The following is a 24512-nucleotide window of genomic DNA, read 5'->3' on the forward strand; positions in this document are numbered from 1 at the left end:
GCAGTTAGCAAGTTAGTAATGGTAATGGTCAATTTTTAATCTTTCAGACAGATAGATAAAGTCTTCCAGGTTTCTATCAAGTTGAACTTCAGTATCGAATGCTTTTCCTGATCTTATGATAACTTCCAAGTTCATAACTGAATTTATTTTTGAAATATGCACTAGTCTTGTTGAGACTAGTTGGAGACTAGTTGTTTCTGAGTTCTGAAGAAAGGAGTAAATCAAAGTGCACAGAGGGATTGAGTCTTGTGAGAGTTTTCTCCTAGGCCTCCAGAGCCTTCCATCCTAGTTTATACAAAGAGAGGGGGCCAGGAGGAAGAGAATAAGAGGAAAAGACAATGGAGAGGGAGAAGTCTAAAGAGGGAAATGGAGAGAAGGCAATCGGAGACAGGGCAATTAAAGGCAGAGATGGAAAATGGAAGAGTGGGAGGAAACTCTGCCATCTATAAAGATACTAATCCTATCAAATAAAAGCCCATGTTTATGACCTCAGTTAACCTTAATTTAACATGAAGTAGATATCCCATTACCAAATAAAGGCACACTGAAAGTAAGATTATTAACATAGAAAGTTGGAGTGAACACAAAAGCTTTAAAGCTTTTAGTACCTACTTTTTAGATAAGCTTGTGATTTATATCAGTGGATGAGTTTCTGTTTTAATTCCAAAATAAAAATCAAGCTTCTTTGAATTTAAAGTGGTATAGCTACTGTTAACAATCAGTTTGAAAGCGTCTGGAAATTTAGACATAAACTTAACTTGTGACTCTTGTAGATATTTTAAAAATGTAAACTAGCTTCACAGGAAAAAATATTCTGTAACCTGAAGCATACTTTTTCTTTTCCTATTAAAGATGCTCGATCTCTAGATTATTTCTCAGATACATTAGAAGAAGAAGCTTTATTAGTCTGAGTAATTGAAGGGTCATATCATTCAAATTGCCTGGGCCATGAAATGGAATTGGAAAGTCTTAAATTCTTATCTTGGCTATGCTGAACAGTAACTAAGTTTCATAATGCCTCTGAGCTTCTCTCCTCATGTTTAATTGCTAAGTACCATGAAAATTATTTAGTTTTTGTTCTCTTTTGGGGTGTTAGTCTAGGGGCCTAAACACAGAATTTGGATACTGTCCCAGACATTTGTGCTCAAAGCTCACTCTACTACTTGGGCTGTAATTCCACTTTGGATATAGATTTATATATTTATAATTTATGATATTGGAGATAACGGGCCCATTGACTTTCTTGCCTGGCTGGCTTTGTACTGTAACCCTCAACTCACAGCCTTCAGAGTAGCTAGGATTTCAAGTGTTAACTATGAAAACCCAGCTGAAGAACTATTTTTGCTATAAAATTTTACTGTAATGTTTGTTGAATCAATTATATACAATCAAAAAATTTTCTTTTTTCACTTCTGAAAAATAATCTCTTAATATGTTTTATTATAGTCTTTAATATTTTTTACAATTTAGACACATTACAATTTGCAATTTATGTATCCTTTAGTTTAATGAAATGCATTTCTATAACTAAAGAAAATGATGGAATCCATGACAAAGTATAGGGACATGACAATATAACTATCATTTTGAGTATAATGACAAAATGGACTAACTTTTCAAGGGCAATCTGAGAAGATTGCTCAGGTCAAATATGTTTGATATGATTTAAGTCCCTTTAAACAAGGTTATGGAGCCTGAACGAACATATGGTATTTAATGATTAAATGATGAGATCTACTAAGGTGAGGCTTTGTGGCAACACTCTAATTCATTTTAGAGAGGGTTTTATCACAGGTAATCCAGAGAAAAACAGATTTCAGAAGATTCCTATTATTTAAAGATAGGACAGAATAAGTCACTTGGGATTTATAGGAACAACATAACAAAAATAGAAATCCAAGTATTGTTGAGAGTTTATATAAGCTCTTCACACAATACAGATTTTTAAGACTAGATATAATCATCAATGTAATCTGAGCTTGACATTTTTAAGAACTATCAATTCTCTAGTAATAAAACAAACAATAATTTTTAAAACAATAAAAAGTAATAATATTATATTCTATTGTACCTAAGATTTAAACACTTTCATGAGCATAAGTAGTTTTTCTTAACTAGCCCCTTTTCAGATATCAACCCAGGCTTTAATTTTTTGTTTAATTTTATATTTTATATGCACAGGCCAAATTTTAACTATTTGATTGGGAGAGTACATGAAGAAAAGATATGGTTGTTAGATTGAACACATTATATTTCTCATACAGGATGAATTAAAGAGGATTTTTAAGACTTATTGGCAGCACCCTCTCATCTCTCATCCCAACAATGTCCCATATAGGATCTCTGAACTTACTCAGAGATTCGAGGTGCTAAAATGTGTCGTGTCCATATCACTGCTCAACTGTTACTCTCAGCTTGAAAAAAAATCAATATTTCTATTACATGACTACCTATCTGATTATGAAGATACATGAATATGCCATTCATATATCTATGTTACATGATCTTTCTTTTTTTATTGTGAAAATACTGTACAGAGGGGTTAACATGGGCAAGATAATAAGTACATTTCTTATCAAGCTTTGTAGCCTCCTCCTTTGTTTCCCCTTCCCATCCTTTCCCATCTAACCCCCCCAACTCCACCGAAGCCTCCTCTCCCCCCCACCCGCACCAAAGTTGTGCAGTTCATTTTCAACATAACGACTTGTACATCTCATTGTTGCAATGGATCCACCTGCATCCCTATATAAATGATTTGTTTTTTCCCTTCCCCTCCACAAATTATACCGACATCTAATACAGTGAAAGTAGGGGTTACACTGTGGGGGAGGGACATACAAAGCAACAAAGAAATAATCTTATGTGTTAAAAACAATCGCATGAAAGAAAAAAAATTGAATACATATCTTAGGGTTCATTTCTCTAACATCAACTTATCTGACTTTTTCTGCTTGACTCAGACATATACTAGTTATTGCAAATAAGAGAAACCATGGGACCTATGTTTCTTTGGGCCTGGCTTACTTCACTTAATATAATTTTTTCCAAGTCTTTCCATTTCCTAACAAATGGGGCAATGTCATTCTTTCTGATGGAGGCATAGAATTCCATTGTGTATATATACCACATTTCCTTGATCCATTCATCTACTGGGGGCATCTGGGTTGGTTCCATATCTTAGCTATATTAAATAATACTGTAATAAACATAGTCATGCTGGTAGCTTTCCTGTGGTCTTGTTTGTGAACATTTGGGTAAATGTCCAAAAGTGGGATTGCTGGGTCATAGGGGAGCTCTATGTGGAGTCTTTTGAGGAACCTCCATACTGTTTTCCAAAGTAGTTGAACAAGTTTACACTCCCTAACAAGGCAGTAAGGTTCCCTTCTGGCCACATTCCCTCCAGCACCTGCTGTTTTTAGAGTTCTTGATTTTAGCCATTCTAACTGGGGTGAGGTGGTATCTTAATGTTGTTTTGATTTGCATTTCTTTTATGGTGAGGGAGGTTGAGCATTTCTTCATGTGTCTATTGGTCATCCTTCTTTCCTCTTCAGAGAAGTTTCTCTTTAAATCTTTAGCCCACTTATTTATTGGGCAGTTGTTTCTTTGAAGATTTGTTGTTGGGGAATTTAATTTTTTGAGTTTCAGGTATATTTTAGATATGAGACCCTTGTCCGTTGTATGGCTAGTGAAGATCTCCCAATCTGTGGGATTTCTATTGATCTTGCTAGCTATGTCCTTTGCTATGCAGAAGCTCTGCAATTTCATGCAATCCCATTTGTCCAAAGTTTCTTTGATTTGTTGTGTTTCTGGGTCTCTATTAAGAAAATTTCAGTCTATGCCAAGGAAACCTAGGGTTTCTCCTCTTCCAGCCTGTAATGTTTTCAGTGTCTGCTTTGACTCCGAAGTCTTTGATCCATTTGGAGTTGATTCTGGTGCAGGGTGATATATAAGGATCTAGCTTTAGTTTTCTACAAGTAGTTAACCAATTTTGCCAGCACCATTTACTGAAGAGGCTGTCTTTCTTCCATTCTATTTTTTTAGCTCCCTTATCAAAGATTAGATGGCTATAGGTCTGTAGGTTCATTTCTGGGTTTTTAATTCTATTCCATTGGTCCTGAGGTCTGTTCTTGTGCCACTACCAATCTGTTTTGATTACTATGGCATTATAGTAGAGTTTGAAATTTGGTATTGGTATTCCTCCAGAACTGTTCTTTCTGTTGAAGATCGTTTTTGCTATTCAGGGTATTTTATTGTTCCATATGAATTTTTGGATTGATATGTTACATGATCTTTCTTAAAATGTGAGTTTATTTTATGTTCTAGGACATCTATGTGCATTCTAATTTTGCAAAATATATTTAGAATTTTAGTCTTAGCTCAGGAAGACCAGTAACCAGAGGTTGTTGGCTCATGCCAGTAATCCTATCTATGCAGGAAGCTGAGATCTGAGGATTGCAAAGCCAGCCCAGGCAGAAAGTCCATAAGACTTTTATCTCAAATTAAGGAGCAAAATGCTAGAAGTTGAGGTGTGGCCCAAGTGGTTGAGTAGAGCTCCAGACTTGAGAATAGCAGCTTGAAATTATGAACTTAAGCCATAGTACTGACACACACACACACACACACACACACACACACACACACACACACATGCACACACTTGTGCACATGCAAATAAAGCTGTGAATTGTAGTTTTAGCTATTAGAATCACTTGTATAAAAATAGGTTAGGAACTCTTAATCAAAGTCACACCTTTCTGCCTTTTTTCTGGTAATAAGGCCTGAGCTCAGGGCTTCTTACTCTCATTTGGCTTTTGGGCTCAAGACTGGTACTCTACCACTAGAATCATAACTCCATTTCTTGTTTTTTAATGGTTAATTTGAGATAAGCATCTCTCAGAATTTATCTTCACAGGTTTGGCCTTTTTTTAATAAGTTTTTTATTGTGAAAATACTTTACAGAGGGGTTACAGTTACGTGAGCAAGGTAATGAGTATATTTCTTATCCAGGATTGTTGCCTTCTCCTTTGTTCTTCCCCTACCATCCTGTCCCTTCCACCTTCTCAACTGTACCTTCCCACCTCCCACCTCCCCACCCCCAACTAAATTGTGAAGTTAGTTTTTCGACATAGCATCTTGTGTACCTCATTGTTGCAATGAGTCCATCTGTATCTCTAGTTAAACAATGAGAAAAGTGCAGCTGAAATCAGGAAAGCAACTCCATTCTTAATAGACCCACAAAAAATTAAGTACCTAAGAATTAACTTAACCAAAGAAGTGAAGGAACTCTATAATGAAAACTTTAAAAACCTGAAAAAGGAAATCAAAACAGAACTTAGAAAGTGGCAAAACCTCTCATTTGCCTAGATTGGAAGGATCAACATCGTGAAAATGGCATTACTTCCCAAGGCTACCTACAAATTCAACGCAATACCTATCCAGATTCCAACCTCATTCTTCAAGGAAATAGAAGAGGCAATCCAAAAATTTATATGGAATAATAAAAGACCCCAAATAGCAAAAACGATCCTTAACAGAAAGAACAGTGCTGGAGGAATATCAATACAAAACTTCAAACTCTACTACAAAGCCATAGTAATCAAAACAGCTTAGTACTGGCACAAGAACAGACCTCAGGACCAATGGAATAGAATTGAAAACCCAGAAATGAACCTACAGACCTATAGCCATCTAATCTTCGATAAGGGAGCCAAAAAAGTAGAATGGAAGAAAGACAGCCTCTTCAGTAAATGGTACTAGTAAAACTGGTTAATTACCTGTAGAAAACTAAAGCTAGATCCTTATATATCACCCTGCACCAGAATCAACTCCAAATGGATCAAAGACCTCGGAGTCAAAGCAGACCCCTGAAAACATTACAAGACAGAATAGGAGAAACCTAAAGTCTCCTTGGCACAGGCTGAAATTTTCTTTTTTTTTTTTAATTTAATTTTATTTTATTTGTGAACATACATACTGTACAGAGGGGTAACAATTACATGGGCAGGATAATGCGTACATTTCTTACCAAACATTGCAGCCTCCTCCTTTGGTTTACCCTTCACATCCCTTCCCAGCCTCCCCTCTCCCCCCCAATCCCAATCCTTCTCCTTCCCTCCCTTCCCCCCCCCCCCACACCGACGTTGTAAAGCTCGTTTTGGACATGACAACTTGTACTTCTCATTGTGAAATTTTCTTAATAGAGACGCAGAAACACAACAAATCAAAGAAAGGTTGCTTTGAACATTTATCATTAAATCTAAGCCTCGTGTGTAGCTAGAATTGCAGGCATGAGCCACTGGTGTCCAGCTATACCAGTCTTGCTATCGGGAAGTGTGGGAAAATAAAAGAAGACCAAACACTTCTAATATTTTTATTGGATACATAAAATATTTATATATCTTTCTGTATCTATATCTATCATTTATACCCATAAATATATCTATATCATTTATGTCTATAACAATAGATACCTATAAACATATCTATATCATTTATATTTATAACAATAGATCAATGATAGGTGACAGACGGATAGATGACAGATTCATTCCTAAATAGATAGATGTTTTGTCACTTGAAATTTACCAAAAATGCAAAATGATTATTATTGTTATGATGTTTATGTTGTTTCTTCCTGAATTATGAAGAACATTCATGCTAATATAATCTTGTGCTTACTGAAAATGCTTTTGAAAATCACTAGAAAATCACTTTTGAAAGTTACAGGAGCATTTAGTAAAAGAAGTTTAATCCTACCTCCACAGTATGAAGTACTCCAGATTTAAGTATTAAGTGTGAAAAGATCACTGTTGTTTTAAAGCACCCTTTTTAAAACACCCTTAAAGTACTTCAGATCGGAAGATGAGTTTTCCATGTTGCTTTTCAACCCTAGAATTTTCCATTTTTTCTGTTTGCAAAATTCGGTTATGCTTGCTACACATGCTGGAATGTGAAGTCAGGTCCCTGTGAAAGGAAAATTCACATGAGAAGAAAAGCAAGTACTATAAATAATGCAACTAGCATTTTTAGGTACATTGAAAGGGGCTTTTGGAATTGCCCATTCCAGACTCTGATTTTGTAAGTAGTTGAAGTACAGCGTTTTGAAATGGTTTGTATAAACTTATGTGGCAGAAGTTTCAAAGAAGTTGATATTATAGTTAGTTGCAATTCTCAAAATGCTGACTTTTATACTCCAGTATACTATTAACTATTCAGTATACACTACAATCCTTTCCTGGCCTACATATTAGATGAGAGTTTTAGCAGTTACACTCTCTGGGGGTTGAAAATTTACCCCAGAGTTACTTGATATTACAAAAATTCACAAAAAAATGATTAAAAAATGGCCAAGTACTGGTGGCTCAGCTAGTAAACCTAGTTACTCTGAAGGCTGAGTTCATGGGATCTTGATCTAAAACCAGCCAATTAAGGAAAGTCCATCAGACTTAATCAGCAAAAAGCCAGAAGTGGAAGTGTGGCTCCAATAGTAGAGAAACAGCTTTGATAGAAAATTTAAGCAAGAGCTACAGGTTCTTAGGTCAAGCCCCAGTGCTGGCACACAAACAATAACACAACAATAATGAACAACAATAACTTAAAATGTTCTTTTATATTTAAACTCTCCAAAACTTAACTTGTATTTGAAGTAAATAAACATTTTTTTGGCAAACAAAACTTTCTGTTGGATTAGGGTGAAATTCACTTGAGGTTTGAACATACTGATAAATAAATAGGAGAAAGTAAATGTTTCTTTTTTGCATGTTTCTTATTGTAAAAATACCGTACAGAGCGGTTACAGTTACGTGAGTAAGGTAATGAGTACATTTCCTATGGAGAATTGGTACCTCCTCCTTTGTTTTTCCCCTATCACCCCTTCCCACGCCACCTTCTGAACGCCTCCCTTCCTCCCCCCTGCAAAGTTGTAATGTTCATTTTCAACATATTGTCTTGTACATCTCATTGTTACAATGGATCAACCTATATCCTTATTTCAGCATTTTGTTAAGTGAAATGAACCCCAACATAGGGACACAACTGGTTTTTTTCTTGCTTGATATTATTTTTAACGTATTTAAAATGTACTACGTGATTTTTTTTTTGTTTCTTTTGTATGTTCTTCCCCCACGGTATAAACCCTGTTTTCACTGTACTTGATGCTGGTGCCCTGCATCTTGCATATACAATTTTCTAATTTGGGGAGGGGAAGGGAAATAACAAAAGATTATATGTTTCTTGAGAACTAATTTTCAAGAAATTTGTGAAATCTCAATTTTTTACAAAACTTGGTTTAGTCTGGTATCTAAAATTTATGAGCATATATTACTATAGCTTGAGCACAATTTAACAAGAATCTTTCTTTAGAGAATTATTACATAGAATAGGCCTGCAGAGAAATCTAAACTCTGTTCTACAAAATCTTCAGAGCAAGTTGAAAACTTTAGTAGTTTGGGGCAACAGTAACCAATATCACTCTTAAATTAATCAAAATGTTTCTCCCAATAGTAAATATTTGACTGTGACATAGCCATCAACTTTATTTGCACCAGGTAAATGAAATCAGTGTATTACCATATATTTGTTTATGTTTTATTTACTGGCAATACTGGAATTTGAATTCATTGCATTTTTCTTGCTTGGCTTGCTTGTTCATTTACCTGGTCTATCACCACTTAAAACATACCTCCAGCTCTGCTTTTTGCTTATTAATTTGGAGATGGAATCTCATTCACTTTTATGCATGGACAGGCTTTGAACCAAGATCTTCTTAATCTCAGCCTTTTGAGCAGCTAAGACTATTCATGTGATCCACCAGAGCCCATCTGGATTATTATTTCAAATGAATGCCTTTAATTGCCCCATAATAATGGCCCCCCAAACTAAGTACCAGGCATAGTTCTATAAAGGTATTTTACTCTCTTACTAGCCTTGAAGGATTAATGACTATTTTATTTTTTTATATTTAGAAAGGGTCAGTAAGTCAAGGTCACTTGAGTTAGTGTTTCAAAGTGATTTCAAATTGTTTAAATAGGGATACAGGTGGACCCATTGCAACAATGAGACATACAAGTCGTTATGTAGAAAACGAACTTTACAACTTTTGTATGGGGGGGGTTGTGTGGGTGGGGAGGAGGGGATGGAAAGGGGGGAAGGGGAAACAAAGAGAAGGCTACAATGCTTGATAAGAAATGTACTCATTATCTTGCCCATGTGATTGTAACCCCTCTGTACAGTATTTTCACAATAAAAAAAGAAAAAAAGTGATTTCAAAATATTAGAATGACAGTGTACCTTCTTAGGAGAGTCAGGCCTGCTTATTTCTTTATTCTTAGTCACACTCTATTTAATTCCAGGATTCTATGTTCAGAACATTGTATAAATGCACTATTTATATAATGGTTTAGGTAGGTAAATGGTGATGGAATATCTAAGTCCAAAGATTTATTGACTATATCTTGTGTACTTAATTAAAATACATTGTAAAATACATTATATTCTTCAAATATAATGTAAAATACATATTAGCCAAATGAAAGGTAAAAGATAAAAATAGCCCTCTCTTTTGGCAAAGTCATATAGTCTTCAAGATTCATTGAATTCATAAATTAAAACCTCTCTCTACAACTACTTAAAGATAATAAAAACAAATATTTTAAAGTCATAGGAATCTTGTTTTGCTGCATTTTGGTATTTACCTAGTTTTTAGAATGAAGATATGGAAAAGAAATGAAAGAATTTTATCTAGGCAGATAAAAAGTCTCTATATGCTTACTAACATAGTGATAGATTCACCCATGTGAATCAGAAAGGAATACTTATATTTTACTCATTTTAATTAAATCTTTAGAATTTTATTTTTCTTTACCAGTATTGCCAGGCTACAATCTAATAGGTATGTGAGAAGGAAATTTTACTCATTCTTTTATTTGGTATTTTTTGTTTGTTTTTTTAGTCTTCAGTGAGTTTTGTACTCATTCTTTAAAGACAAACTATAAACATTTTCAGGGCTGGGAAGGTGGCTCAGTGGTAGAGCGCTTGCCTTGCATGCATGAGGCCCTGAGTTCAATTCCTCAGCACCACATAAGCAAAAAGAAAAAAGCCAGAAGTGGCACTGTGGCTCAAGTGATAGAGCGCTAGCCTTGAGCTAAAGAGCTGAGGGACAGCGCCCAGGCGCAGAGTTCAGGCCCCACGACCAGACCCACAAACAAAACAAAACAAAAAATATTTCAGCATTATAGATACTGAAATTTCTCTGACGTTGCACAGATAGACTTAAAGAAACTAACAGTATACCATATCACTACAACCTCAGAGATGTTTCTCTTGCAACTCTTTCACACTTGCTGTGGTTGTTAAGAGTTATGTAATCTAAATGCCTTGGTTGTTATGGGATACAAAACTGAGGCACAGGGTCCAAAACATAAACTCTTCACAATTGCAGAAATCTTTCTTGTAAAGTAGCTAATTCCTTTATAGGAAATATTTTCCGCCCTGAAGGAATGTAATCTTACATATTTACTTACTGATGATTAAGTGTGATACTATATATTTTAATGGTACCACTGCTGCCTCATTTGTTCTGCTGTGGTTAGCTAATGAGGCGTGTGGAAATAGTTGGTGCTTCCCTGGGAAAACACTGAAACTAGGTAAAACTAACTAGGATAGCTTTTCTTCTTCCTTGTAAAGCAAAACAATATACAATTGTAAATGATGAGAATTCAAAACATTTTTATTATAGCATAATGAATAACAGATTGTTTTCAGAATGAAAAAAGTAGAAAATGTATAGCAACTATAAAATATTTGATACACTAATCTTAATTTTGAACATTTACTTAGTTTGAATATATTGTTTCTTCATTTAGCATCTAAACAGACACTTTTAAAACCTTATGTTTAGGGTAAGGATGTAGCTGAGTGGTAGAGTGCTTGCTTAGCATGCATGCATCTCTGGATTCGATTCCTTGGTAACACACACACACACACACACACACACACACACACACACACACTGAAGTTTGCTAATTTGGTTTGGTAGTATTTCTACAATTACAGAATACGTAATTTTCAAAAACTACATAAAAATACTTTTTTTTTTGGTCTTGGGGCTTGAACTTGGGACCCTGAGCTTTTTCACTCAAGGCTGGCACTCTACCACTTTTAGCCACAACTCCACTTTCAGTCCTTTGGTTATTAATTGGGGATAAGAATCTCATGGACTTTGTTGCCCAGGCTGGCTTTGAACTGCAATCCTCAGATTTCAACTAGGATTACAGGAATGAGCCACAGGTGACTGGCTCTTTCATTTTTACAATATAAGGTTTTGACCCAAGGAATGTACAGAGAAAAATGAATGACACTTACATGACATGTTTTTGTGGGACTGTAAGGCTCCTTTGAGATGAAGTTATTCCTTAGGATTTAGATGTGAGTCTTATCTGGGAGAAATGCATTCAGTAATATGGAATTACACAATTGGGTGAGTGGTATCAAGAGGAAAAGAAAATTGTTAGTCAATTTACAGTAGCTTCCCACTCTTAAATTTGCTATAGTTTTTTTTTTTTTTTTTTTTTGATCATGGGCCTGACCTCTGGACCTCGGCTCTGTCCCTCAGCTCTTCAGCTCAAGGCTAGCGCTCTACCACTTGAGCTACAGTGCCACTTCCAGCTTTTTCTGCTTATGTGGTGCTGAGGAATCAAACCCAGAGCCCTGTGCATGCAAGGCAAGCACTCTTCCACTGAGCCACCTTCCCAGCCCTCTGAGGCACCTTTCCATCCCCCTGCTGTAGCATTTTAGAGTAGTTCTTAAACCTTTTCTCATAAGCACTCCTCCTTAAAAGTAATTATAATAGCCGGGCTTTGGTGGCTCACGCCTGTACTCCTAGCTATTCAGGAGGCTGAGATCTGAGGATCGCGGTTCAAAGCCAGCCCGGGCAGGAGATACCGTGAGACTCCTATCTCCAATAAACCACCAGAAAACCGGAAGTGGCGCTGTAGCTCAAGTGGTAGAGCGCTCGCCTTGAGCTGAAGAGCTGAGGGACAGCGCCCAGGCCAGAGTTCAAGCCCCACGACCGACAAAAAAAAAAAAAAAAGTAATTATAATACTGTGTATGTGCTCGCACGCACCCAAATCAAGTAACTAGTGTTTTTAGTTTTTTGAAGTATCTTTTCTAATGTTTTTTATTGTAAAAATAATGTACAGAGTGGTTACAGTTACATAAGGTAATGAGTATATTTCCTTTCGAGCATTGTTACCTCCTCCTTTGTTTTTCCCCTAGCATCCTTTCCCTCCCCACTTCCCCAACTCCTCCCCCCACCAAGTTGTAAAGTTCATTTTCAACATAGTGTCTTTTACATCTCATTGTTACAATGAGTCAGACTGTATCCTTATTTCAGCTTTTTGTTATTTCCCTTCCCCTCTCCAAATTAGAAAAAAAATGTACATACAAGATGCAGGACACCAACATCAAATACAGTGAAAACAGGGGTTATACTGTGGGGGAAGAAGATAACAAGGGAAGCAAAAAATTCACATAGTACATTTTAAGTATGTTAAAAACAATAACAAGAAAGATAAAACCATTTGTGTTCCTATTTTGGTGTATCTTTAATTGGTTGTACAAAGAAGTTGCCTTTTAACAAATCAGTTTAGGAAAACAATATATCTTGATCGGTGTCAACCCTTTCAACATCCCCATGTATATCTTCCCTCATTCTTCATAATTTTTTAGGATATCCATTGGATTCTTAGTCATAAATAACTCATCTAGTGATGTCTTAATAGTGTCATTTTTATCTTCAGGGAATGTAATATTCGTTAGAAATTAGTTTGGTGAAGCACAATTTAATAGGAGTCATTTGACATTTTCTTGAAATTTCTTAGATAATAGTGTGTGTGTGTGTGTGTGTGTGTGTGTGTGTGTGTGTGTGTGTGTGTGTGTTATGACCAACAGTCTGACTCTTAAAGTCAAGATTAATTTATGTTTTCATTAAGAAGCTGAAAGATGAAGATTATTTTATGGAAACGATCTTTCCTTAGGGGAGTTACTTTTGACTCTTTAAAATATTCTGCAAGGCTTGTGCACATAGATTGGGCAGCTGGAGAAAAGATTTTTAAATAAAATATTCATATATTCTAAAAGTCCTTTCATGTAGCAATATTTTTCAATTAAAGCAAAAGTAATAACCAAGCAACTCTTAATTACAACAAGTTGTCAAAACTTATTGGAATTACATTAGAAGTTTTTCACCTGATTTCACATAAACTCCTAAATTAGTACTGTGTTGATTTTTTATTTGTATTAAGTAAAACTAATCTTAGATGAAGTGGAGAAACATAATTACTTGTATTTGATTAAGTGATTCAAATGTTTTTGCCTATCAAAATCTACTAAAGGATTTAACTCATTGTATTTCCAGATTAAAGTGATGTTTCTTTCACTAATTTCCTATGACACAGGAATTTCTCCCTCTTCATTTTGATGGTCCCTTAACTTGTATTTTCATCACCTAGGTAATACAGCTGACAAGTGTGTATATGAGCACTGACACATCTCATCCATATATATTGTAGTCAAGGAGAGTAATTTGCCCAAAGATCAGAGCCTTCTGGCAATTTATCTCACACCTGCCCAGACAGACAGAACAGTCCAGTTCATCCATCAAAGTTCATGATGTAACCCCACTGGAATTTGAAGCTTACAATAAGAAAATGAGATTGGTGTAATCAAGATTACATGCATGGTGACATAATGCAAACCATTACAAGGCCATATTTTTAAACAATTGGATGTCAACGTCTAAATATTCAAATAAAGATGAAATCAGTTCCTCATTGAAATGCATGTTTCACTCTTCTGCAGCTTCAAACCAATTCTTTATGCACTTCAAATGCAGTCATTAAGAAAAGGGCTAAATTAGAGGTAAATAATGAAAAGTATTTTGCTTGTTAGGATGATAAAGTTGGAATCTTAAAAATACATTATAAATAATATACACTTTTCTATATAGCTATCAGATTTAAATGACAGAAGTCATTTTAACATGTGAAAATCTCTAGCATTTAAAAATATAGAGCTTACTGTTTGGCCTTTCTTCCTCTTCAGTCCTTCATTATTGTGGGGGTTGAGGAAGACATGCTACCTTGTTTACTCATGAATTTTATGAATTTTCACTGGGATTTATGCATATGGGTCCAGGAGTTTTTGAGATTTTAATATCCTGTATACTTTTTCAGCTTCATTAAGATGGAGTGATGGCTACAATGCAATGTGTGGACTGGCAGTGTGAGTGTTGGTTGAAAAACATTCAATTTCAGTGGTGGAGACATTGTATTAGGCAATCTTCTCCACTTGGGTGAGGAAGATTCTTTTTCATTCTATTACAGACAGCAAACCACAACCTTGTGTTTGTAGTAAGTTCAAATGAAGATCAGTCACTGTCATTGATATGGGATCCAAGGTTTATCTTTGTATTCTAGAAAGGCCTTCTTGAACCAAGGTAGCAGTAGGAAGGAGAAAGAAGTGATAAACATATTGCATTAATGTGAGATAATAAAAAGGATGGAGGCTAAGCATTGTGTGAGAGGTCCATTGGAAGGTGTAGTGATGCAAGGAAGAAAAATTAATTAGTGCTGTGTTTGGCTAAGGAGAAAAGATGATAAAGTAAGGGGATTTGAATGGACACACGCACAAACATGCACACATCAAGTAAAACACCAACAAAAAAAAACAACAAAGGAGAAAGCAAAATACAAACAAAAAACACAAAAGAAATGATGTTCAAGTAATATAGGTATGTAAGAGTTAACGAGGTCTTCCTCATTAGGGGTGGGGAAGCAGGGTTAGGTGACAGTGAGTCATCATGCTGTATATAGGACTGTATATATAAGGAGGATATGAATGAGGAGGGAAGAAAACGTTGATTCCAAAGAGAGTAGGACTCAGAACCAAAATACAAAATTAGAAGGAGGTAAGAGAGTTATGTAGAATGTAGAAGTTAAAAGGTAAATCACTTTCGTCTGATTTATAGAAAAGAAACAATTTAAATAAACAAAACACTCAGAACACTTCAACCCATTAAGAGGAAAGAGCAATATGAATTTCTGGCTTCTTTGTTTTCTGGGGAATCACAGCTCTTTCTGGGTTGGGACTTAAAGCTGCTGTTCTGGTCTCTCTGTGCTCAGGTTTGGTGGGGGTCCCAATCCTTTGTCTCCCACAGGCCTTTTTTTTCTGTTCCCTATTGCTCACTCCAAACGAGTTTAACACATCTCCTATGACTGATTTATGATGAAATTTTATAACACAGTGTCCTATGAATTGTTCAACTATGATTGCATTTTGATATGTGCTCACAAGGAACCATTTCCAAAATGGCGACTCTCCATCTCTCTCAGCCATAGGGGAGACCCAGAAAGTCTTAGCTGCTCCAAGTCCACACTCTCACAACAGATTGGGACCATCTCCCACTGGGAAGCTCAGCTAATCCCTGAGCTGAGGAGCTTGTGTGCTCTTGCAAGGGACCCTTTAGGTAAACCTTCTGGACTTACCTGGTGTTGCAGTCGGCTGGTTCCCCTTCCCCAGTTTACCAATTGGACAAGCTGTAGCTCCGGACTCCTGGATGAAGTTTCTCTGCTGTGTTTGCTTGTCTGTGAATTTCTGGATCTCCACTAAATCCTGGTGTGACCTTTTGTGTCACTGAATTCTTACTATCAATAAGAAGGATGTTTGCTGTCAGTCACCTTGCTTCTCTCTTTCTAAAACCATTTTATACATAAAGCCCTAACAATGAATCCGAGCACTGCAAAGCAAATTAACATAATATCCTGATATTTTTCTCCCCAGAATGAGCACTTGAAGTAGTGTCATGATATAGCCCTATTTTATAGATGAAATACATGTGATTTGAAATTTCAGGAGGCTAAAGAGCTGCTCAAAACAATAACGCTGGTTAAGAAGAGAATTGTCTTCTCTGGAATCCAGGACTGATTTTAACATTGTGGGACTGACTGGCAGAAATTTATGTTTCAGAAATTATTAGCACAAAGCATTGAGCAACACATCAGAATTTCAGAGCTGAAATGGACCTGGCGATCATGTGGTATAATTAACCTGATTTGTGTGTGTGTGTGTGTGTGTGTGTCTGCAGGTGTGCATGTGTGTGCTCCCTAGTACTGGGCTTGAAATTAGAGTCCTCCCCCCCCCCCCATTTTAGCTTGGATTTTTCACTCAAGGATGGTGTTCTACCACTATACCACATCTCCATATTTAATGTTTGGCTACTTAATTGGAGATAGTCATCTCTGGGCTTTGTCTACACAATCTGCTTGGAACCTGGGTCCTCAGATCTCAGGCTCCTGAGTAGCTAGAATCACAGGTATGAGTCACCAGCACAAGCTCCAACCTGATTTTATAGATGAGAAAATAAAGTTCAGAAAGGATTAAAACAAACATGTAATTTAGTTTCCTCTACTCACTGATCAAAATTTTTTTCCAGATTTAATACTTCTCTTAAAAAGAACTCAGAAAAACACCTTTTTATATATTGTTACAATGAATTTATTGTCTCTATCAGTATTCTAACATTTCTCCTAACAATCTTGCTCTAATTATTATATAATTTATTTTATAAAAATGTCTTTGTTTTCAAAACTTGGATATATCCATATACCAACCTAATACAAAACATTTCTTGTAGGAATTTAAGTAAAAAGATCAGTTTATCACCATGGGCATAATTTGGTAGCTTTGTAGATAGCAGATTAGTTCCTGAAACATAGAAACATTACTGTAGGAAACAAGATGTGGCTTAATATTTGTTTCATTTTGTAGCTGTCCATTTCAGACCTCTGTAGCATAGATTTCCTTTTAATATAAGTAGGTGGGTGGTTAAAACCAAAATCTGGGGGCTGGGAAGGTGGCTCAGTGGTAGCCTTGCATGCATGAGGCCCTGGGTTTGATTCCTCAGCACCACATAAGCAGGAAAATCCAGAAGTAGTGTTGTGACTCAGGTGGTAATGTACTAGCCTTGAGCTGAAGAGTTGAGGGACAGTGCCCAGGCCTAGAGTTCAGGCCCATGACCAAAACAAAAAACCCCAAAATGGTTTTTAAATAGGCTTATAAAATTAAAGTATAAATAAAATAAATGATGAAAAAATAAGTATATTAATAATTCTATTTGAGTTAATTAATCTAGCTCTTTCTACTATTACCATATTTAGGTTTCAGGCACATGGGGTTAGTAATGTATATTTTTGTCTCTACATGTGGCCTTCTGTGGTAAATAACATAATATTCAGTTTCTCAAATGTTCCCTTTTATGTAAAAAAAAAAAAACAACTGTGTAATCCCAGGCTGCTGGAGGGGATGATATGAGAGAATTACATTTCTCTAGTTCAGATATTTGAAACACCAACATTAATGCCAGCTCAAATATTTCAGAAATTGATAGCATGAGCAAAAACACAAAATTGACACATATTTCAAAATCACAAAAGATATCTTCATTTATTGAAAACTACTTTATTGCCTACATAAATTTGGAGATTAGGGGATATGGAAGCTAGCTGATATGTGGCACTGGTTTCTCTTTTTCTTGGAACCCTCTTTTCGTTAGTGCTATTATACAATCTGATTTAACATATGATCACTGATGTAAAAGATAGGAAATAAGCACCTTGGTTTTCATTTTCCCTTGAGATGGTTTGGTAACATTGGATATTTTCTTCTAGTTCCAAAGAGATGAAACTAGAACCCCAGAATGTTTTTCACTTTTCTGCTTACAAAATGAGTTTTTCATGAGAAAGACATTTATATATCTGTTTTAGTTTGGTGTTTGTTGATTTCGACATCCTTGGCATCTATGATTTCTATTCAAAGATGACCCATGCTACTGCAGCAAATGTATCCTTTGTTAACCCAATTTGCTGCATGCTAGACTGCCATCCTGCCATGCAGAGTACAATCTTTATGACCAGTATGAACCAGATGAAGGCTTAGCATTGGTACAGCACTAGATGATCCTTAAATAGGCAAAAATGACTGTACCTCCCTGCTCAGAGGAATGATTTCATTGGAAAACATGAGCCCTCTTGTTGGAGTTTATTATTCTAATAATTACTCAGAGAGGTGGAGAAGACTGATAACATTATTTCTTTTAGTACTTTCCTTCTTTGCAATGAGCATTTATAGCTACTAGAGTGACACAAATGTAATACTATTTCTGAAGTTTGGCCTACATAGCTATTAGAAGAACTACTGAGACTTTTGATGAAGTTTAACACCATGGCCATAGATCTACTTTATGAGATATTGTTCATTTTATTATGATAACCTTAAGTATAGCATGATTTAATTCTATATTTAATCTGGCTTTTACTGCATTTTTTGTGAATTTTATTGTGCAAACAAAAAATGAGATAGCTTAAAAACTGTAACCATACCACATGTGAATGAGGGTGGTCCTATTTAAGTGACTACAGAATAAATAACAGAAATCACACAGTACCAAGCAACATTAGTGAGAGGAAATAAAACCATACTTCAAGTTATTCTTTTCAGTTTATATTGTGTTTCTGTATTCAAATCTTAACAAGATTTCTGCTATTGTCGCGTGATTGCTTTTCCCTTTGCAATAACTCTTTCCTCTTTGGCATGCTTTAGTAGAAATGACAGTAGTATTTCTACATAAAGCTATTTTTCCCCCTCCCTTTGACAAAACTGTCAGGCTGCCTTAACTTTCCATTTGTGATCATGATAGCTAGTGCCCCAGAAGTTGAACCATCGAAAATCAGACTAAGATCTTTGTAATCTGATAATAATCAAAAGTTGATCCTACTCTACCATTACTAATAACAACTACTATATTTTACACATTTCGTATGTGCCACAAATTTAATATTTTTTTCATTTTGTTGATATCACTTCCATTTAATTCAACCAATGGCCAAAAGAGGTTTAAAATTTATCCTTTAAAATGGCTAACTAGATTTTTGAAAATATTATATCTATAGTTCATTAATATTTTTCTACACAGAGTTCATTAAAGTAATGAGTACCAACATATGTCTATTGCTCTATTTTCCTAAATGACTTTCTTATCTCAAAGCAATTAAACTAATGTAAAAGGTCTAGCTGAACGAACTATGAGTTACTTGGGGGTTTGAATTATAATTAGGTATAGCTTTCACACAAGTCATGGGTCTGTCTTTTCAATTCAGAAATCATATGACAATCTATTTCCATCAAAACATCTGAAGAAATATATCATTTTAGCCATCATAACACATTTGTATCATAGTGCAAAACTTTTGGTGGTTTCTTGTCTGTAAATCATCTCTAAACTTTTCCTTATCTCCTTTAAGGCAATGATGTCTAGGAACTAGTGGTCCATGTCTGTAGGCCTACTGAGAAGGCTGAGATTTTAGAACTGTGTTCCAAAGACAACCAGACAGACAAACACCAGAGACTTATCTCCAATTAACTAACAGAAAGCAGGAAGAGGAAGAATGGCTCAAATGGTAGGGCAATGGCCTTGAGCAGAAAAATCTAAACAAAAATGTGAGGCCCTAAGTTCATGCCTCAGTTCTGGCATGGGAAAGAAGGAAGGAAGGAAGGAAGGAAGGAAGGAAGGAAGGAAGGAAGGAAGGAAGGAAGGAAGGAAGGAAGGAAGGAAGGAAAAGAAAGTAAGGAGGAAATGAGGAAAGAAAGAAAGGAAAAAGGAAAGAGAAAGAAGGAAGTATAAGGAAGAAAGGACAGAAGGAAGTCTCAATGATATGCTTCTTTGTTCAGTGAGATGAAGGCATATTTTTTCAATGTGTTAAACCCATGGGGTTACTATAATCATTAAAAGTTTAGTTCTTATATGTAAATTAGAAAAAATACCCTGTAACTTTTAGTTTTGTTATTATTGCTACTAATATTAATATGGTACAGCTAAATATTATCATATTTTAAGTCCAATTTGAAAAGACTAGGTGTAGCACTAGGAGGTAGGAGATTAATTTTCTCATTTGGCTTTGGAATTACTCCAAAGGAGAAAACTGTAAAATGTTTTGATAGACAACAAATGGATTATTTCCAAAATGTTACATTGAGAAGACTATTATTTAAATGATCAAGCCCAGGCTGCAGTTGGAAACACACTCATTTCAATGCTTAGCAATGATTTCACAGTCAAGGGTATAAAATGTGATCATAGCAGACACTTCCATAGTGCTTGTTATATGGTTCATTTCCTTGAATTCATTTGCTATGCACAACTTGATAAGGTAAATGCTCATATCTTCATCCCACTGCATGGAAGACAATAGACCCAGAAGAGATAAGCTAGCACTTGAATTACAGAAATTCAACTGCAGTGTGGATGCTCATAGCTGAAGCTTGGTGCAGTCAATAATAACCCTACTGAACAAATGCAGGATCTACATTGAGTGATCTCATAAAGACGACAAAAGAGGTTTATCTTTGTTGTTGTTGTGTTTAATGTACTATGTGATTTCTTGTTTCTTTTGTGTATTCTTCCCCCTATCGTTTTTCTCTTGTTGTCACTGTATTTGATTTTGGTATCCTGGGTATTGTATATATGTTTATCTAAATTAGGAAAGGGAAGGGGACAACAGAATGGTGAGACAAAGGACAAGGGGAGAACATATAGAACAGCTACACTCACAACACAATATGTTGGAAATGATCTGTACAACAAGGGAGGCTGGAGGGAGGGAATGAGGGAGAAAAATAAGGTGTAACATGTTCAATGAGAAATGTACTTATTTCCTTACTTATGTAACTGTAACCCCTCTGTATATCACCTTGACAATAAAAAAAATCAAGAAAGTTGCTAAAAAATTAGAATGATTCAAAAAGCCAAAATCCCCTTAAATTATAAACTGCTATTTTGATAATAAACGTTCAATTAACTTCAAAATTTTGACAACTTTTCTACTAACAGGAATTTTTTTTTTTTTTTGTCGGTAGTGGGGCTTGAACTCTGGGCCTGGTCATTGTCCCTGAGCTCTTCAGCTCAAGGCTAGCGCTCTACCACTTGAGCTACAGCGCCACTTCTGGTTTTCTGGTGGTTTATTGGAGATAAGAGTTTCACGGAGTTTGCTGCCCTGGCTGACCTTGAACCGTCATCCTCAGATCTCAGCCTCCTGAGTAGCTAGGATTACAGGCGTGAGCCACTGGCACCCAGCCTCTAACAGGAAATTTATTCCTATAAGACATATAAGTTTTATGTAAGCAAAATAAAGGAGAATTTTCTAGTTGTTTCTTGCCCTGTGACACTTTGAAATCCCCATACATGGAATTCAAATGTCCAGCATTTTTGCAAATAATGTTTCTTAGTAAATCTTTTATTAAAGTGAAATATCAACTAGGAGCAAGTTTGAATATTTCTAGTATACATGTAAACTATTTTCTTTTTATTTTACAACCACTGGCTGCTAATTGTTAACAACAACAACAACAACAACAAATGAACAACAACAAAGGAAACAGAAAATATTCCTTTTTGCCTTCTTTATTTCTTCTTATTATTCCTCTCCTCCTCCTCCTCCTTCTTTGCCGCTTCCTCCTCCTCCTCAATGCAAGGGATCAAATCCTGAATCTCACACATTTTACAAACTAAGCTATGTTCCCAGCAACTCCCACATCAACAAAAGTTAACCTTAAATAACAAAGGATGTTTTACAAGCATCTCACAAGAGAAAATCATTTGATCCTTAAAAATAATATATATTTATATAATTTTAAATTTTGTTTTGTTTGTGCTGATACTGGGCCTCCCCACTTGCTCCATTTTTCTGTTTTTGTTTTCATTTCACTAAAGGCTGACTCTCTACCACTTGAATCACACCTCTACTTCCAGCATTTGGTGGTAATAACCTTCCTACTGACTTTTCTGTCCAGGCTGGCTAAAGCAGGTACTGGTGGTTTATATCTGTAATTCTAGCTACTCAGAAGGAAGAGATCTAAGGAACTTTACTTGAAAACAGCTCAGACAAAACAGTTTGTGAGACTCCTGACTCCAACTAGCTACCAAAAATTGAGAAATGGAGCTTGTGGCTTAAGTAGTAGAGCAACCATGAGTGAAAAAGCTTAGGAGCAGGCCAAGACCCCAAGTTCAGCCCTTAGTACCAATACTCACACATATATACCCATGAGAGAGACAGACAGACAGACAGATAGAGACAGAGACAGAGAGACAGAAAGAGAGAGAAACAGAGAGAGAGAGACAGACAGAGAGAGCTGGAATTAGAGTCACAAACTACCACCTTCACATTCTAACATTCATTTGCTACCTAGATTTGAACTTTTCCTTTTCCTTCAGGAAGTAGATTGTTTCTTTTCCTTTTGTGAATATTCTGTTAGTTTCAAAACTGTTCATTCCTTTCTTTAAATTCTCATGAAATTATGATTTTTGAAATCCTGTGAGAATGTCTAAAGTAATAGTACTTTAATTCATAACTGGGCAACAGCGGCTCACGCCTGTAATCCTAGCTACTCCATAGGCTGAGATCTGAGGATCATGGTTCCAAGCCAGACCAGGCAGGACAGTTGATGTGACTCTTATCTTCAATTAACCACCAGAAATCCAGAAACAGTGCTATACCTCAACATGGTAGAACACTAGCCCTGAGTGAAAAAGCTCAGGGACAGTACTAAGGCCCTGATTTCAAGCCCCACGACCAATAACAAAATAATAATAATTCATACTGTCTGTTATTATTGTTATCAAGAGAGATCCTACCCCTCCATACCATGTGATACTTTAATTACTGAATTTAGTTACTGAAGCCAGGTAGAACAGGACTTGCTAAAGGAAGGAAATGTTGCTCAATTAGAACTGGAGTCAAGTCTTTTCATTGATGCTTGGTTCAAACTGCCAGAAGCATATTCCCATCTTAATCCCTTCAGGAAACACTGGTTTTTGACTGAACCTTAACTGCCAGATAATGAGTGGCATACATACATACCGAGTGCTTTGCCTAAGTACCAAGTTTGACATTATAATGCTGGTCTTCACACATCCTTCTTGAACAAAGGGAAGTTGGGCCTCTCATCTCATCAGCTCTCTAGGGAAGACTCACCTCCTAGTGACCTTAATGAAAATATCTCTGATCAAAACTCTTACATTTGGCAGCTAGACAAAGGGAAAGGGCGTATTGATTTCGCTTGTTTTTCAGCTTTTGAAAAAAGATAGGAAAGTAAATTACATAACCTCTGATGGAGCTCATTACAAAATCTAAACTTCAAAAGGTTCAACAAGCAAAAGACAAAAAGAGCCAATTAGATTTATAAATCACATGTTCAACTCATCCAAAAAGAGTTTACACAATATGGGTCCCAAAATACTGCTTTGTAAATTTGTCAGGGTTTTCTTCCTCTCTGTCTTTCTGTCTCTTTGTTTCTGCCTCTGTCTCTGTTTCTGCATCTCTCTTTCTCTTTGTCTTACTATGTTCATTAGGAATGATATGTAAATCAAAAATATTTTTAATTTAGTATTCATTGAGAATTATTGACACTCTTATATAAGTGATCTTATACAGGAGCACTGCAGGAGATCTTATAAACACAAACTGCTTTCTTAAAATGGTCACATTTAAACAGGAGCGTCATATGCTTAGACCTGCTCTGTTTTGATCAGCTGCCCTGGTACTGATGCTCTAGCTGCCAAAATCATTTCCTGAGGAATGATAATGAATTTTTCAGGCACGTGTATCATCGTTGGGAGTAATCTGATAAGGTTATTTCCCTTGTAACTCCTCTTTGTTTTCTGTTCTACGTGCAGCTGACTCACTTCTATCAATACCTCACTTCATTTTACCCACACTAAGAATCACATTGGCAGAAAGACCTATTTGTGTTATTTTTGTAAAGATTGTTTCAATTGAACTTTATTTTAGAATTTTTTAACTTTTAAAAATCACTATTATTAAGTAGTTGCAGAAAGAGGTTACCGTACCATAAATCAGATTCTGAGTACAATGCTCATCACTTCTTTTGTTTTCTCCCACGTTTTCCCCTCCCTTCCCTACCCTCAAGTACATAGTTTATTTTTATATAGTTTATTTTTCTTGTTTTAAAGTTTTTTCCCCACAATTTATTATTTTTAGTTTTAGTTTTTATTGTAAAGATGATGAACGGGAGGTTACAGTTATAAAAGTAAGGTAAAAAGTATATCTCTTTTTAAACACTCTTACCTCCTCCTTTACTTTATCTCCCTTAGCCCTCTCTACTCCTCTCTCCTCAGTTGTATAGTTCATTTGCAACATAATGTCAAGTGAGCATCATTGTTCTATTAGTTCATCCTTTGTCATGCTGTTTCTGAGATTCCCTTTCCCTCCACCAATCCACCAATTTGCATTCTGTCTTCTAAGAGCAAGGCTTTTGTACAGGTCATTAAGCCCCAACAGATCTTCCTATTTCTGAAGTAGTGTATTTTGAATTAGACAGTGCTTAGTAAGAAAAGGGGAGGTCAGATTAGATCATCATCTACAATCTAAATTAAAATGGATAA

Source organism: Dipodomys spectabilis, unplaced genomic scaffold (assembly GCF_019054845.1).
Source record: "Dipodomys spectabilis isolate Male_0828 unplaced genomic scaffold, ASM1905484v1 ptg000036l, whole genome shotgun sequence".
Classification (NCBI taxonomy): domain Eukaryota; kingdom Metazoa; phylum Chordata; class Mammalia; order Rodentia; family Heteromyidae; genus Dipodomys; species Dipodomys spectabilis.